This window comes from Limulus polyphemus, unplaced genomic scaffold, assembly GCF_000517525.1.
Source record: "Limulus polyphemus unplaced genomic scaffold, Limulus_polyphemus-2.1.2 Scaffold4353, whole genome shotgun sequence".
Lineage (NCBI taxonomy): Eukaryota > Metazoa > Arthropoda > Merostomata > Xiphosura > Limulidae > Limulus > Limulus polyphemus.
The window spans coordinates 50,282-63,006 of record NW_013669963.1 but is presented as its reverse complement, the minus strand read 5'-3'; the positions used below and the strand labels follow the sequence as shown (position 1 = coordinate 63,006).

Genomic DNA, 12,725 nt, shown 5'->3' with positions numbered 1-12,725 from the left:
CGTGTCATTCTTCCTGTACTATCTATATATACAGACACACATATTACACACTACTGTTAAAAATATTCATTAATAAGTTACCTGTATGTTAATCTTTTATTATTAGTTCAGTTCCATATCTCTTCATGTATTATTAACCTCTCACGACAATGCTCCCATCTTCCCACAGCATCTTCCCTTGGTTGATATCTTACAGCCTTGAGTAACCTACATCAAAGGTCACACTCATTTTACATTCAATGAGAAAGATAATCTTCCTACTTATACAGACCACATAAAAGTCCTTGTGGCAAAAATTCTTGTAAGATGGAGCATACGATATCATAATAGTGACAGGGCGGGTGATACCCCAATACTACAATTTTGTAGCGACAGTAGCCATCAGATACATGGGTAGCACCCGCAACCTGAGAAAGTGGTATTGTTGTTTCTTGTATATAATGTTTGTATATTTTTTCTCAGTCTGGAACTGGTTTTAAGAGAATACTGTAACACATTCATTAAATATCTCTAGTATTTGAACTCATAAAAAAATATATTTGTTTTAATTTGGTTGTTGTTTGAATTAAGTAAAGAATATCTCACTGTTATTTAACTTTTGCCCAGTCTCCATATTTTCTTCAAACTCAATTGAGGTCTGATAATTCAGATTTTACTCCGTAATAATGTTTTTATTACAGTAACTAAACTCAAGTTTTAACATAATAACATTAAAAAAGAAATTTGGAAACTGGACTATAAACAAAATATCAATTGTTAATGTACACATAATAATATCAACTTAACAAATATAGTACAGTAATTAAACTCAAGCTTTGTTTGTTTGATGTTAAGTGTGAAGCTACACAATGGGCTATCTGTACTGTGCCCACCATGAGTACTTGAAACCCAGAGTTTGGCATTATAAGCCTTCAGACTTGCCACTGATGAAAAGCTTCAAAGGGTCAATATAAATCTACCAATGATACCCATGGGCCTCTTCCATTCAGTCAAGACATCCCAGAGGACCTCTTTAACTTTCTGATTGTCCTTTTTGAGCTGAGAGATTTCCTCCTGTTGTAAATGTTGATATTTGGCTCTCAGCTATGGTCTTGTAAAACTCCTCCACTACATTCTAAGCATAAAGATGTGGTAACCTCTGCCCATTATCTGATCTGCTGACAAAAAAACAACCATCTTTTGATGTCACAAGCTCGCTTTTCTGTAAGGAAATAGGGTTAATTGTTAAATAGTTAAGTACATCCCATGTGCACTGGAGAATGGTAAAGTTGAGATCCATATACTTAAGTTTCTTTGTGTTCAAACTAAATTGAAAGAAAATACAAAAACGGTATATGAACAAAGAGGAGAGCTAACAAATGTTAGAGTATCGTAAAACATGTTTATGCAAGTGAGAGCAAGAATATAGAAAAATATGAAATGAAAAGAAGCAAACCCATGACATTAATTAAATGAGTCGTTGGGTTGGTATATCTGCTCATTTCCTGAGCCAGTCCTCCTCGTGATTATAGAGGGCCCAGGCCTCAGTCTTTCATGTCAGCTGCTCCTGACAGTGACACTTGAAGGTTGGTATTTCTTACAGGCTTATTGGATGATTGATAATCTGTATAAGTGGAATGGTTGGCAGCTCTGGTTTCCTTAGTAACTGTGGTTGGATACATGGTTGCTGGGCTGGTTGTGGATTAGTCATCATGGAAATTAAAGTTACCATATTCACTTGTCATAATACTAACAATGCCCTAGTCCAGTAGAAAAGAAAGAGGTTAAGTTTGTAAACACTTGATCCCACTAACAACCAAAACAAGCTATCCATTGTAGCTTTAACCATGAGTATCCACTAACACTCACATCATCTTTGAACTCCTTTAAGATACAAAGTTAGAACAAGCCAAGTGAAAGTTGTACTCTTACAGCTACATTTCAATGACTTATAATTGCATCTATACTGAAAGAATGTAAACAAAATATTCAATTAAAGTGTATGGTTACAAAACATTTCAATATACATGACTTAAAACAGTCAGTCATAACCAAGTTTATATTTCATATGACATTTTGATTTGATCCAATATAAATATTTGTATGAAGGTAAAATTATCCACTACAACTGAAAACAATAGATCAAGATGTGTTTTTCCCTCAGGTGTAGCATGAGCCTATCTATTACTTTTATCTTCTCAACGAAAATGCACTACATGCCAAATAATTCAATATCGAAATTGAAACATCTTTTCACCAGCATTAATGAAAATATTAATTACTCTGAACCTTCAAATAATGCTCTACAGGTCAGTAATAATAGTTAACTTCATAACTCAGTCTTAATATTCATATTAAACCTTTTATGTGTAGCTCATTCAGCTCTGTTATACAACACTCAGGAATAACTTTATATGAAAAAAATCTGTACACATTAGACACAATACATACACATCTATTCAGGAATGTGTATTACCACATACAGATACACCAATATTACACATAATCACACATACTAGTAGTTTAAGACAAACTGTCTCCACAGGCTTGTGCTGTGAACAGGGTATCCCACATGGACTTTTTTTGTTGCTGGGTGTGTTTTTTTATTAATGAAATTATTGTAGTAAGTAGCACAATGAAAAAATGTGGCTAGAGAAAACAAAGTTGAAATCAAGTGGCATAAATGAAAGTGCAGAAAGAACTAAAAGAACGTAGCACTAAATACAGAAAAGTAGTTGATCAAAGCATTGGGAATATCAAGTGTGAACAGAGACAGTGATGAGGAAAGAATGAACCTGTGATTCTGTGCTATTGTTCACAGGGATTACTGTACATGGAGTTATGTTGCCCTCCTTATGGTTGATGATTACATCATAAGCTAGCTCAGTAAACATAGATACATGTAAAGGTGGGTGTTTGTCCAAAACTTATGACACGAGCAGAAAATTTCACATCATTTGTGTATGAGTTAATTAATAGCTCCTAATAGTGCAAAGGTAATTAACGTTTCTGTGTGTTTGTTTTTATAGAAAAGCCATATTGGGCTATCTGCTGTGTCCACCATGAGGAATTGAACCCTGGATTTTACCGCTGCCCCACGAGGGGCCGTAACATTTTTGAACCAAACTACATTCTATGAAAAGACCAGTACAGTGATACTAACTTTGATACGTTCATGTCCAAATGAAGAAGTTACAGAAGGACAAAACCTATCAGTTTTCAACTGCTACATACTCACATATGCTGTTGAGGAAAATTTGATTCTTCCCATCTTGTTTGAAACTAAAATCCTTTGAACATTAGTTATGACTTTAAATCAGAAGCATAGCACAGAATGTGTGGGCCCTCACGCACCATGAGGTCTGCAGGAACAGTTGCTACACCCCTGCTTTACATAGTCTTTGTCAATGAACATGATATTTAATGTATCCTTCATGAATTGTACTCTCTAATAGATCAATTTTTAAATACTGTCACTAATAACATCAGATTTAACTATAAAACTTTGAAAATACTAGTTCAATACACAAGTCCAAATTCTTTTGACACCAATTTGCCAATATATATATATATATATACACACATATATTACACACCCTCTACAATTAAATTTCATTTTTACTGAATCATCATAATAATATTTTTTGCATTACAGAGAAGGATTGAAGAGTTTCACATTAATGATTAATACTTGAATTATATAATTTCCTGTCTGTATGTATATGTTGAGAAATGTATATGATCATCATATCAACGTTACTAAAAGTTCTGTCATGAACATAATATTGCCATACACTCATATTTAAGGAGAAAAAGCATTGTTTCTGAAGCTTCTGTGTTTATCAGTGGATTTTTGTGCTGACAGATGATTAAAACAGGTGCTGAGAAATAAATATCTTGACTTATCAGAAGAGTAAAGATTACTTAAATGTCTTATTTAAATCCAATGCAAGAACTTGTTAAAGATCCACTACCTCCCAGATAATAAAGTAATCTTTGTTAATACAATAACAACTATAACTAGATACACTACTTACATAGACATTTAAACCTATGTCTATTATTGGTAATTTTCTTACTGTATTTAAATATTAAGTATTAAAGTGTCTAAACTATAACATGATATTAATTCAACAAACTGAAATACACACACACAAACATATATATATAGCATAGGCTGTTCTTTTGTTTTGTAGAATTCCTCTGGTGATTTCACTTTATATTTATAAAACAACAAGGTCCTATTGCATGTCAATATTAAAATAGAAAATATACTATTTTTAGTACATTTAACCAGTTACGAATTCAACCTGATGATGACAAAACCTTGTCGAAACGTTGTACATTTGCTGTTGTATTAAAGTTTTTCTTCATTACCCATTCAAGCCGTCTCCAGCCATTATTTAACCAGTTAATTTACAAGAACATGTTAGCAACTTGGAAAACAATTATAGTTTTTAGCTATATAAGTGATAAAGAACATTATTTTATATATTGGTTATTAACAAGAGAAAAATTAAATCCACATAATTATATATTTGGCACAAGCACAAATTAAATGTAACAAATGTGATCTTTTCTTACTTTTTTTATATTTAAATATTGTAGTTTAACAATGATCTTTAAATTAATAATACTATACCACTGTCTACATACCAAAATAAATATAACAGTATCTTAAATATTTAATGTAGATTTTATTGGTCAGAAGTAAACTTTTCATGGTTTAAACATTCAAGTCACTATTAATTAATAAGTGGAAAACAAAATCATTAATTTTACTTGCAATGATTGATGTACTTGTTTCTTTTCCATGTTATGGTAGTTCAATAAGACTACATTAACTACTGAAGTATTACATGAATAAACCTATCACACAGTTACCTGATTTTTCCTATAACTTGAAAGTCATCATATCGTCAGGTGATTTGTTGAAAGACAATGTGTAAAGTTAAATACAAGTGAATGAACTAAAGGTTGGAAAGGAACTAGTACATTGTAGTATAGAGTTGAAGTTAAAACTAAATGAAAGAAAACTGTATTTACATTTTAAAAAATTCTGAAATAGAATATGTTCTAAACAGAATCGGTAAACACTTAAGAAAATGTAATCCCACTGTGTATGTTGTGCTCAAAAGACAAGTTAAATTCATCCAATACCAAGATGACATGACCCATAGAATCCGGTGTTGTACTTTCGTTTCAAATGAATGAAAATGATGACACGTTTCCCCTGGACTTGTTGCCAATTCATTGGAAGGTAGAAGTTAGAACAGAGCAAATTGGGGTAAAGTTTTTGTCCAACCTTTTGGCTACAAGTCCAAAGTTGCTCTCAATATGATGCATGAAAAAACAATATTAATATTAGTATTTCAAAATTATCACAACTTTTTATGTTAGATATTTTATAATTTTGACACTGTAATCATGTAAACTTACCTTGCACAATTTAATTATCCAAGAACTTCTAAACGTATGTAAACAAAGAGAACAAAATGAATTTCTGAATGTGCAGTTCTCCTACAGTGACAACACCAAAACCTTCAGAGACCTTGATTCGATTCCACACTGGGTCTGATGAGACTGAGTGAAAACTGACAAAGATTCTGTACACCTTGTTGTTTATCTGTAAAATGAATGAATCAACTTCTGAGTTAAATGAATATTATATATATATATATATATACAGATGATGTATTAAAATGAAGATTATGAACAACACATGATAGCAGGTAAAAAGTCAATGTAGCATGTACATATTGAAAAAAAAACCACAATAAAAAGATTAGTTTAACTAAATTTATTATTTTACTTGTGCTCATCCAAATTTCAGATTATTTCAATAAAGTGCCTCCTGACTGTAATGATACTGAAATTATAATTTTATATTGCTGTTAAAAACAATGCTGTTACTTCTTATTGCCTTTTTATATTATAAGCCAAGATAAAAATAGTTTGATGAACATATTCATTTTTTTTATTTGTTGTTAAGCTCAAAGCTACACAACTGACAAAATAATGCATTTCAATCTTTATAAGTAGAAGTATTAGAAAAATATGTTTAATTAGCTATACTGCTTGAAAAGTTGATTTTTGGTTTTATTCTAATTCATAGTTTCCATGACTGCATCTGAAACACCTAAGGTTGAATTAGTATATATGACTTTGAACAAATTCAAAACATATTTGTGAATACTAAATAAATACTATAAGAAAATGATATGTGGTATTACATGTCATACTACTAACTATTAAAATAAAATAATGCTTAATGTCTCAAGTACAACACGAAGAAAGAAGGTTTAAAAAAAAGGAAGTCAAAAGAAATATCCTTTCTCCTCTACTTAAAGTTATAATAAATTCACTTTAGATCTACCCTCAGACATTGGTTATGTACTGTTATATTAACTGAATAATGCATTCCATCATTGGGTATGATACTTTGGATTATTTGGTAAAAATAACACAGAGTCCATTTTACATAATGATGACAAAATAACTTATTTCTTCAATAACACCTGTTACAAGCTATGATCACTGTTAGTATAGCATCACAAACAAACTTTTATGGGTAATTCTAAAACAAGTGTGCACCTAACTTACAAAATTTCCTTGCTAATGACTTGATAACCAAGACATTGAAGGAATAATTTACTAACTTGATCACTGATGAACAGATACTCTAACTTACTCAGTCTGGCATTTTTATAGTGTGTTAATTTTCTACATACTACAGGTATCTTTGAGATTCACCACCATTAGTCATGTAAAAATAAAAATAAATCTTTCCTCTAGTGAACAAACGTTAAAATATTATTATAACAGAGCTTGCAATGTATACGTCCAATACTCGGATCTTGGGAACTACCCCCATACGATTATCACCAATCATAACTGGGTAAAAATTTATAACTAGGCAACATTTTTATAATAAAACAATTGAAATTTCCACAAAAAAGGAGTAAGTTTCAAATATAAAAGAATCAAAAACAAACTTAAAAAAAACTATTTGTCTTTCTTTACTGAAAATCATATGAGTGTTGCAACAGAAAAGCAAGACACTTTCATTGATAACTGCATCTACAAAGAAATACTTCAATAAAATCTACTCTGTGATGATAGCTCATTTTTAAACTAAAATCTCAATAAAATCCTTTTTCTCCTGGATGGTGAACATTACTGAATGTCAAGTACGAATACATTGTTGCAGAACTGTCAGACAACTCCAGAAAAGGCAGCAGGCCCAATAGCCTTCTGCAAGGAACTAGCAGTTATACCTGTCCCGCTAGGCAGGTATTTCTGTTAGTGATAATAATGTATCCTACAACAGTACTGTATGTACATATACAAATAGTTTAAACAAAAGACTTCCTGGTCCATCTAGACCATCCCATCCAATAAACTACACTATAAATTAAAAACTCAAAACCAGCTCTTGTCATAGCAATGTTTATCAAGCCTTCTCTTATATTCCCTTAAGTTGCATTCAATACATCTGGAGGTAACTCATTCCCTGGCCAACCACTTTGTACAAAACATAAAACTGTCTTAGCTGAAGATATATCCTACACTGCCAAAATTTATATTTATGCTTCTTAGGCCTACCATTCTCACCATTAAGTATGACTAGAAGTTGATGCAGCAACAATATCAATTCCCTTAACAATCTTAAACACTAACTCTTTATTTTTCAAAAAAAACAAATATAGATTTTAACCTGTTTTCATATAACAACCTTTTAATCATCTTTGTAACTACTAACTATCCTATAAACTATTTCCAACAATTCAGTGTCTTTCCTAAAGTAAAAACTCAGAAGCCCAAAACTGAACACAAGAAATGTGGCCAAACCAATGAGGTAGGTTATACGATGAAATTATATCCTTTTTAAATTTGTATTAAGTATTTCTGTAGTTACAAACTAAAATCCTATTTGACCTACCAGTACCACTAACAACAGCAGACTGCTTGGTTTGATGGCTTAAGAATAAGAGAATGTTCAACTAGAACACCAAGACTTTTTGTCTTCTGTAACATTGTTAATGTTCTACTGAACAAAATTATACTCATATTCAAATTATTATATTACGCATGTATTACTTTACACTTTTTACATAAAAAATAATTGCTATTAACTTGCCCAACTCACTAAACAATCCAAATCATTTTGTAAAGAACCATCTTTTTCACAGCCACCAACAACCAAAATCTTGATATAATCAGCAAATTTAAATAATTTTTGACCATTCCTTTATCTATGCTACTGACGTAAGTTAAAAAGAGCAAAGGTAGTATAAACTTTGCCACTATGATATTAATCTGTTTTAACTGAACTCTATTTATAACAAGCCTCTACTTTCTTCCATCCAGCCAGTTATCCATCTAATGAGCTAATCTATCTCCTGAACCTACAAAGATAAATTTGTACATCAGGTTTATTGTTATTCATTTATATTACTTATTCGATTTATAAGTGAAAATGCTGATGAAAGAAAATCCAAGTCTCGATTTGTATGTAGCTGTAAATGTAACAAAACCAGTTTTAACAAACCTAACAATAGTTTAATGTATGACATGCGTAAACGATTGATTTTAGTTATATATATATATAAACATGCCTTTACTTATATTTTACCTTTTTATCCCTTCGGTGGTTTAGAGGGCTTCTCACCCTAAAAATTTGGTTTCAAATATTTATTTTATATACGAACTATATCAAATTGCCCAGGCTGTACTGTATCATAACAATCCTACACTTTATTGCTAAATACCGATCATCACCACGTTTTGTTTAAATTTGTGTTCTCCAGGAAACACAATGTTTATTAATATGATTATTCTTTCGTCTTTGTTTTGCTGTTTAAGTCTTTCGCCGAACACTAGTATAGTTTATTAACATATGCTCGCCTTGTTGTTAATTGGGCTAATCCGACCGCAGACTTAATCTACAATTACAACAACGTGCAAAGGCGGTTAGAATTGAACGTCATCATAACACATAAACACACCAAGATAATACATCACATTATCAAGTAATACAGCGCTTAATGGTTGTCTGTCTCTGAGCTTATATTATAATAATACCATTGTGTGTGTTCATGTAGAGCTGTTATTATTTGGCTGACCCCTAGGTATAAGAACGTTATGACGTGTTTCAAGTGTAATAACATGATAAAATTATCGTACATTTTAAATATTTTTTGTGTATTATTGATTGTACGTTGTACAGATGTTAATGTTATCATAAAATACGATCATTATCGAACATCTGGCAGCAACGTGGAAAGGGTAATACTTTATGGTATACAACTTGACGTACCCTCGGCCGTAGCAATAGTAGACTATTCCAAATAGTTTGTTAAAGAGAAGAATCACGTTAAATACCGATTACGTTAACTTATTCCAACAGATAATCAAAATGGATATAAAAGAATTTTCAATAGTTTATATAAATTATGATAAATTAAAATAAACGAGATAATTTGGTTAGTACTTAAAATAAATTGTATAGAATCTAAAAGACACCATAAACATCAATGGGTAATGAAAGCTTAATAATAAATTATTGCCGAACATTCTTTGTACTTACGTGTCTTTTTTTGCTGTCGGATTGTCGATGACATTTAAGCCTATTTTTTAATTTTTGAAGTTCCTGAAAAATGGAACAATTAGGAAACAAAAATTAGAACGATCTTATAACGGAATTTGATATTTATTAAAACTTTTACGAATGTATTACAATGTCAGTAATTTAACGAAACCAGAACAAATATATTTACAATTAACAAATACAAATAGGGCTTAAGTTGCATGAAGAGCGTTTTTCCTTCCTTACAAAGTAATAAATTCTGCAATAATATCATTAGCAGCAGGGAAAAAGTATTTGTATGCTTTGTGTACTTACGTTTATATTTTGTTTTGTTTTTTAAGTATTACAATTAATAATGTCTTGACTCTAGAGGGTTAAAGAAAATTTCATTCACTGACGGTTATTTCTCAAAACTCCTCATCTCTGTATTTCAGAAAGCCTTCTCGTGTAAGTGACAATGGTTTAACAAAAGATCATGACTGATTTTAAATCACTATAGAGATGTAACAATCTACACTTATCTTTACTTCAGTATAAAATAATTAGAGACTGAAACATCGAAGAAAAAAACAACTCCCCACACAGAGTGCAGTGTGTTATTTGGAGCTTCAAAGCTGTTTCTTAGATTGACTTCAACCACCTATGTGGTATAGTACATACATTCTCAACTCTTAAACTTTTAGCCCGTCATGAACATATTAAAACTAGGATAAAAAACAACAACATTGCTTTATCATCTTTCTTTAACTCTCACAGGACTCTCTGTCCAGAGAATTCTTAAAGAACTGGCTAGCAATAAGGATATCATTGTTACCTGACTGGATAAGGGTACTGAAATTGTAATTCTTAACAAACGGGATTATATTGACAAATTCTGCAAGACACTAATAAGTTTATGTCTTTAAATACAAACCTACTTAACCATTCAGTGTGGAAAACTGCAATGTGTATTTAGAAATTTAAAAACAACAACAACAAGTTATTTCTGATAACACTTTCAATGAACTCTGTCCTTCAGGCACCTCCCCTGGTGTTATGTTTGGCCTTCCCAAACACAATTCCCCACCCAGACCATTTTTTCCAATATCGACACCTATAGCTACAATCTTGCTAAATTCCTAGTTCCTATTTTAAACCCCTTAACGACTAATGCTTATGTCGTCAAAGATTCGCTCGTGAAATTTCTCAATTTCCGGACGCCGACCAATATATTATGGCAAGCTTTAACAATGAATTTATTTTTTACTAACATTCCTTTAGAATAATTGTTTGTTTGTTTGGAATTAAGCACAAAGCTACACAGTGGGCTATCTGTGCTCTACCCTCACGGGTATCGAAACACGGTTTCTAGCGTTCTAAGTCCTCAAACATACCGCTGCTCCACTGGGGGCCCCTTTAGAAGAAACGATATAAATCTGTCTAAACAAACTATTTCCCAGTAAAGATGGACTGAGGGCTGGATTATACAAACAGTAACTTGTACAACTATTTAATCTAGCCTTAAAAGAAAACTACTTTGTATTTAACGGTCAATTGTATGACCATAGAGATGGCGTTGCGATGGGTTCACCACTGGGACCCTCCCTAGCTAATATCTTTCTTTGTTACCATGAGCACACATGGTTAAACAAGTGTCCTTCTGACGTCACACCTGCGCTCTACAAATGGTATATAGATAATACATTCTTACTTTTCCGTGAACATAATAACAAATTACTCAACCACTTCAATCCTAACGTACAATTCACTTATGAAATTGAATATAAAAACAAACCTTTTTTCCTTTTGACGTTTCATGTTCAAAAATAGGACAACGAATTTGGCACTTCCGTTTACAAAAAGAAAATGTTTACTGATTTGTCCACACGCTTTGAAAGTTTTCTGCCAAAATCATTCAAACTAAACTAAATCTTAACTCTTCTTCACAGGGCCTACTTGATCTGCTCGGATTACACGTGTTCATAATGAAATAACTTTCCTTCAGAACACATGTGTATCCTTCATCCTTACTAGAAAACGTAACATGTAACTTTCTTACTAAGAAAAGAACTCCACCGAATAATATCCAATCATGTTCCAAATTCCCTATAATATTTGTTATTCCTTGTCGTGGAAAACAAAGTATTATTGTTAAAACCCAACTGTAGAAGCTACTCAGGTCCTTCTACCCCTAGATTAAACCCCAACTCAACAAGCTACTCAGTCTTTCTACCACCAGATTAAACTCGGTATTGTCTTCAAATCGTCACTTGCTATCAGTAACTTTTTTATAACTAAAGACATTTTACTTTCAAAAACTTTTTAATTCTAACTTATGGATGTAATGATCACGTACTGGTGATAAAGGAAAGTCTACATATTATGAACGAAAATCCAAGCCTTAATAGAAATTCAAACTCGTTCCCTCCTTGCTTTATTCAAATAGCTCTTCCCCCCCCCCTCTCTTTGAATGAATGTTTTAAGATTTTTTTAACATTATTCGGGGTATTTTTATATTTGCAATTGTTATAAAGATTGTTCAATTTGCCGAAGATGGAATATGTGTAATATCCGAAACGTTTATTTAAAGATGGAATATGTGTAATATCCGAAACGTTCATTAATGATGGAATGTGTTATATCCGAAACGTTCATTAATGATGGAATATGTGTAATATCCAAAACGTTCATTTAAAGATGGAATATGTGTAATATCCGAAACGTTTATTTAAAGATGGAATATGTGTAATATCCGACACGTTCATTAAAGATGGAATATGTGTAATATCCGAAACGTTCATTAAAGATGGAATATGTGTAATATCCGAAACGTTCATTAAAGATGGAATATGTGTAATATCCGAAACGTTCATTTAAAGATGTTTACAATTGTTGCTGTTGCTCTACTATTAATAATTAGAGACTAAAGTGGCCTTCACTAAAAATTGTTAATTTACCAAACTATTATAAAAGTTGATAAATTAATTTTGTGGCTAAAATAAAAGCCTCAGTCAGTAAAATATAAAATACTGTGGTTATACCTGTATTATCTAATACACTAAAATCAGGGGTTCGATTCCTTGCGACAGTCAGAGCGCGCATAGTCCATTATATAGCTTTTCGCTAACGAAACATCACCAACGTCAAACGTATTGCTCAAATTGTTGTTTAGGGTTTG

The 12,725-nt window shown here is 31.7% G+C and overlaps 1 long non-coding RNA gene across 1 annotated transcript; it reads right to left on the bottom strand.

Annotated features, from left to right (window-relative positions):
• Nucleotides 1-8: 8 nt before the first annotated feature.
• LOC111088750 lies at nucleotides 9-9,684 on the bottom strand. The gene is made up of 3 exons (XR_002613175.1): nucleotides 8,615-9,684; nucleotides 5,419-5,605; nucleotides 9-1,739 (listed from the first exon to the last, which is right to left on the bottom strand). It is a non-coding gene; the product is annotated as an uncharacterized LOC111088750 (long non-coding RNA).
• Between the last annotated feature and the right edge of the window lie 3,041 nt (nucleotides 9,685-12,725).